Genomic DNA, 6,068 nt, shown 5'->3' with positions numbered 1-6,068 from the left:
GGTGAGAACAGTCAAGAATGCAGTCTCAACATTTGTTGATTCGAGAGCGGACGTCTCCATAAAGAAGAGGTTTTCTCTCTCGGAGAATTCTTTTGCATCTTCAGTAGGGACTGCACGCAGGGTCTCAAGGTCTGATTTGTTACCTACAAGCATGATGGTGATGTTTTTATCTGCATGGCCACGAAGCTCTTCTAGCCATCGGGGTATATGATCAAATGATTGGCGTTTGGTTATGTCGTAGACTAGCATTGCTCCTATAGCTCCCCTGTAGTATGCACTCGTCACTGCTCGGTATCTGACACCAAAAATAATAATAATCAAAAGTTAGAAGGGAAAAAAAAAACAGCCACATTTTCATGTCATAATGTTGATATGTGACAGCTAATATATCCGGCCTTATCACAACAAGCTTCTCACACCAGAACCACAACCATCAAGATTTGTTCTAATCAACCGGAGATTGGCTTCATTTCCTACAGAGCTAAGTTTGTGCAACTCCTTGTTTCTTAAAAATCAAGCATTGCCATCAAGTTTGTACAACGCCTTCTTTCTTAAAAATCAAGCATTGCCATCAGGTGCGGCCTATCGTTTCTAGTGTGAGTATGTGTGCCTGTATGACACTTCTTGTTGTCATTGTCGTCTTGCATTTTTTAGAAATCCACTTCTGGTATCATTACGGGTGTAAGTTTCCAATTATATTTTTAAAATTCAATCAGTTACCCGCTTACAGATTTTGAGATGTGAAATTGTAGGGTGGGAATAAGGAGGTGCACTAATCCTCAAACCATCCTACTTCGGTCTGATCCAGAGGCAAACATCTGTCAGGCACCCGAGGCAAACATCTGTCAGGCACCAACTATTCAGTCGACAGGGACCACTGTATAGTCTCTTGAATGTGGTAGCTGATTGGTAGCTTTTGCATTATTTCCAACACGTCCTACTTCCTGCGAGACATTGTTTTAAATATCCCCGACATGGCCCGATATATCCCCCGATATATCCTTTTACAGGGCTTGCCGCAACCGATATGGTCTTTAAATATCCTTTACCGCTTTTTGGCTATTTTGAGTGATAAATCCCCGATATGGCCGATATATTAGCCGATATGTAGACCAATATATCTTTTTATATAGCTTGTTGCAAAATAATATACCGTGTTTGGAATTTTTGGGCGAGATATCAAGATTTCTCCATTATATCAAATGACATTTTGTCCTAAAAAAAACAGATCGAATGTTGCAACATTGCTTTGCACTTTTGTTTGTTTTAGAAGGTTGATTAGTGATCCTAAACATATATTATTCATATTTTGTATGCTTAAATTTCATTACATATGTTGAGATTACATTTTAATGCATTATACTATGTATGCAAACATTCATTATGGCATTCCGATATATACCACCAAGCCAATACAAGAGGAGGCTGTATACCAATGGTTAGTATTTATTATTTTCAATAACTTTTACCAAGCTTTGGAACTTGTCCCACTTCCAGAAGAAACCCATTTTACTAGACATAGGGCTTTAATTTAGTAATGAAAAGCTATGCTTTGTGCATGAACATGAGCTTGTTGACTATAAGACATATGCCTTACATTCACCACTTCTCTAACCACGGTCTTCTCTAACCACGGTCTCCACCAAATTGCTCACTAATAACAGCATACAAGGATGAACCAAGAGTTACCAACTTCACTAAATAGGATCGTGTTCTGGTCAATGTCCATATGGAGCTAACTTGCTCTTTACTCCATATCAAGGTTGCTGATAGCGGATCGCGACGCGTCACGGCGAGGTATTGCTAAGCCTATTTGGGGCTATTACGGTAAAATAGCGGTAAATAGCGCACAGTCAAATAGCGGTCAAATATAAATATATTTAAATATTCTAAATAATAAGAAAAATCATATAAAAATCTAAAAATTCCACAAATGCATACTTGAAGCCTAAACATGAAATAAATGTGTAATAATTACATAATACTAACAAAGTACTATAATTATAACGAAATTTACCTAAAAATTTCCAACCATACATATTACTGGTTATCAGATATTTTAAAAAAAGTATCTAAAATAACAGGAAATGATTAGAATGGGATAGATATCATTAACATTACAATTGACTTAACCTGAAAAATTACGTAGACATGGAAGTATGTAACTTTTGGATGGCAATACAAAAAATACAAGAAATTTACCTTTACTGATAATACAAGAAATTTACAACTAACAAGCATTTCATTTTAAAAATCAAATTATTACCTTGTTCTCTCTGTTGCAGACGAAGCCCAACAGAGAGGAAGGTGACCGGAGGTGTGTTGACCGGAGAGAAGAAGGTGAGACCGTGAGAGAGAGAGAGAGATGGCGTCGACCAGAGGCGTGTTGACCGGAGGTGGCGTTGGAAGGAGTTGCCGGAGGATGTGAAAGAGAGAGGCACAAGAGGGAGAGCAGGCGGCTAGGGCACATACACAGTCAGGATTTGGGAAGAGATGGGTTTTTGTTTAATGGGTTTGGGGAGGGATTTAAGAATGCTGTAGCGGGTTTTAGTGCTTTTCAGCGCTAAAAACCCCGCTATTTCGCGCGTTTCGAGCACATGGCTGTTTTCTCCGCCAAACCTCACCGCGATCCCCTTAAGCGGCGCGGTGAAGCACCCCGACCGCGATTAGCGGCGCTATAGAGGCTCTATTTGCCGCTTTTTACAACAGTGCTCCAGATCAGGATGCAACCCTCCCCCATTACAAGCTCAGTGCCCCCAAATCCAAACAAACGATCTCCTCGACTTGTCAAAGGGAACCAAATATATTCACCGCCCCCTCCTAGCTGGACCAAACAGATCATCGATTTCTCAAACGCGGACCATACACTAGGTGGTAATCTTGCTTCATATATTGGCACATCTCTACAGTACTAAAAGGAAAGTATGGCTAGCACAAGTATCTGGTGACAAACTGACAGTACAGTCCACCGCATACCTTGACACTTGAAATATCAGTTGCACCAATGGAAACCATGAACCTTCTGAGCAATAACCACAACATTGCGAGAAGAAGTGGTACATCTCTTTTCAGCTCTGACAGCTACTTCTTTAAACTTCTTAGCGGGTAATACCCCATAGACTACTCTCCTCAGGGGGACTCAAAAAGTAATACAGCTTTAGCGAATACAAGAAACAGTGAGTTGACAAATAACTCAGTGTTGCTGGATAGAACAGCCTTCTCACTACCACAGACCTTCAGTTAAGCTAGATGAGCAATTTTCCTTACGTTGAAAAACAATCGAGAGAATGTAGATTTGTCGTTCAAGTCAGATGTGGCAGACTGAGGCTTGAGGTAGGATCTTCAAAGGCGTATGTTCCTATAGTTTCAAAATCATGTCAATTGTGATGCACTTTGAACTAAAACTTACAATCATAAATGCAGCAAGACTTTCAACTCATCTATGAACTAAAACTTGAAGAATTTTGAGGCAATGACATCAGAATAGTTTTTCCAGTAACAGATAGCTCGGATTGGTCCCTAACCTTTGTCTAGAAAACAAAGTGGAGAAAGTGTTTCCAGGAGCAAACCTTCTCTTCTTAAAAGGACTCCTCTCTCAAGTTCAGATTGGCATCTGACCTCAGCTTCTGCAACACAGTGGAAAAACATGTGTTTCTAGGAGCAAAGCTTCTCAAAATCACTCCCGTGTCACGCCCAAGACCTTGTGTTTTCCTTGAGAGTCCTGCCCACCGCTTATGGCCCTTGTCCCCATGAGAGCAACCTCTGCCTATAAAGAGTTCTGCTCTACGCTGTTTTCTACAGGTTATGCTGCCCACAAGGCCTTACCCATAACTGGCAACTATGTCAAGCTTCATAGCTACCGACCATCCATTAATTGCTCACAGATGCTATTATCCACCTTTTAGATGTTCAAGTAGAGTAGTGATAACAAGAATACAGTTTCTACACTATTCCAACACTACGATGAGGTGGTGCTAATGTACCTGAGTTGAAATGTACCATATTAATTGTCCCTTAGTTGAAAATAGAAAGCTGGCAAAAGTTTCAATTTTCTATAGACCTTTTCATCTTATAGTTCTTCTTACAATTTCATTCCTAATTTACTCCCAGAAACCCATCTAAAACAAGTTTGATTCCCTCCCTTGGACACTTGCAGATTCTTTAGAGTTCGATGTAGAAAAAAACCCAGGAAACTTATTGCGCACTTCTGCGTCAAAATAAGCGCGTTCAAATGAGCAGAATTTCAAAATGAATCAAAAACTCTATCTGCAGCTTTGGTTTCGATTGCTTGACAAATAACGAAGTTAGCAAATAACATAACTATTCTCTGCTTCATTTTAACAATCAGTGTTCACTATCTTCTCTTTATTGCAAAATATAGTTTCGGCTTGAGTTATGTCATACATTGAAAAAGTTACGTACCACAAAACTTGATATTTTCCCTTGCCTCATCAAATTTGGGAGGAAACTATTCTGTATTGAAATGAGTTTCCCCCCATCTCACAATTTGTCTTGACAATATCGTTCTTCCAATGTTTCCACAACCTTGTCCAAATGGAGAAAGAAATGACAGACTAAAAGGTTCTTGAATAATACATTTTTCCGTATAGAGGATATTGTTGAGTGCGGAGAAGGTATGGAAAATGGAACGATTCGGTGAAAGAATAAGAAGAGCTAACATGAAAAGATTTAATTTAAGAAACTTGAAACTTTTGTCTTTTTTCGAACTAAGTTAATATGGTTCATATTATCAGCATTGCCACGTCAGCACCACCTCAACATAGTGAAGGAGTAGTGTAGAAATTGTTGTCCAGTTATCATTTTCCATTCAATTGTTGTTATATCATTTGTGCATCCTTAGAGTGGTTTAGTAGAGTAGAAATTTATTCAATTATTGTTATATCATTTGTGCATCCTCAGCACGGTGTAGCTGTGTAAAAATTTATAGTCTGGCCATCCTTTTCCATTCAATTATTGTTGTATGGCTCCCCTCTCTCTATCACGCTATCATTCAGCTTCCCGTAGCCTCTCCTTCCTTAAGCATCGGCCCTTCTTCAATCGAGAAGATAGGGGTCCCGCCAGTAAGAACTCTCGATGAGGCACCTTAACTTCTGTGCATTTATGCCAGCGCTGCGACTGCGACGAATACTAAACAAACTTAATGCCTTGCTTTTAATTGGTGGTATTTTTTTTTTGTGACAACCAAAGGCGACGCCAACAAGGGCTATCACAGCCCTTAAAACAAGTGTTGATATTTATAAATGCCAATGTCAAGCCTATGAATGAAGGGCATCCTCCTATATCTCATGAGAACACTTGAATTTGACTTCCTGAATCCCAAGGATTCACTTATCCCGCAGCTCTGACTTATCAAGATCCGAATGGTGCCAATTAACTAAATAGTGCAGCGAGAACTCGAAAAAGGAATTGTGCCCTAAAACACCAAATCCATCCCAAAACCTCACAAAAAAAAAAAGTCAAATGAATAGGAAAAAGGGAGCACCTTTCCTGGCCTGCGGTGTCCCAAATCTGAGCCTTGACGGCCTTGCGATCGATGGTCAGCGTCCTCGTCTGGAACTCGACCCCGATGGTGGCCTTGGAATCGACGCTGAACTCGTCCCTCGCGAACCTCGCCAGGAGCTGAGACTTGCCGACGGCGGAGTCGCCGATGAGGACAACCTTGAACACGTAGTCGATCTTGTTGTTGAATTCTCCTCCGTACATGCTGGAGCCCCGAAACGACCCGATCACCCGCTGGAGAATTTTTTAACTTGGTGGGGGTTGAAAAGTTTCATCGTCGTGTTTTCTCTGTATTTAGGGTTTTTTTTAAGGTTTTTTTTTTCCATGATCCCAAAACACAAAACCCAAGACATTAAAACATGTGAAGACCATAATACTCTTCTCTCTCTTTCTTTTTTTTATTAAAATATGATAGGAGATTATTTTATTATTTTTGTTTTCTCTCTCTTTATCATGATGTACCAAGATGATAGTTGAAATGATTGATGAGGATTATTTTATTATTTTCGTTTTTTATTATTTTGGTTGTTTGTATTGAGAGGTTGTTA

At 39.7% G+C, this 6,068-nt stretch overlaps 1 pseudogene; it reads right to left on the bottom strand.

Moving 5' to 3' along the window:
* Positions 1-5,834, bottom strand: part of LOC109837271 — a 6,181-nt pseudogene extending 347 nt beyond the window's left edge.

This window comes from Asparagus officinalis, chromosome 1, assembly GCF_001876935.1.
Source record: "Asparagus officinalis chromosome 1, Aspof.V1, whole genome shotgun sequence".
Lineage (NCBI taxonomy): Eukaryota > Viridiplantae > Streptophyta > Magnoliopsida > Asparagales > Asparagaceae > Asparagus > Asparagus officinalis.
The sequence above is the reverse complement of the archived record's forward strand: the minus strand, read 5'-3'. Positions and strand labels throughout refer to the sequence as shown.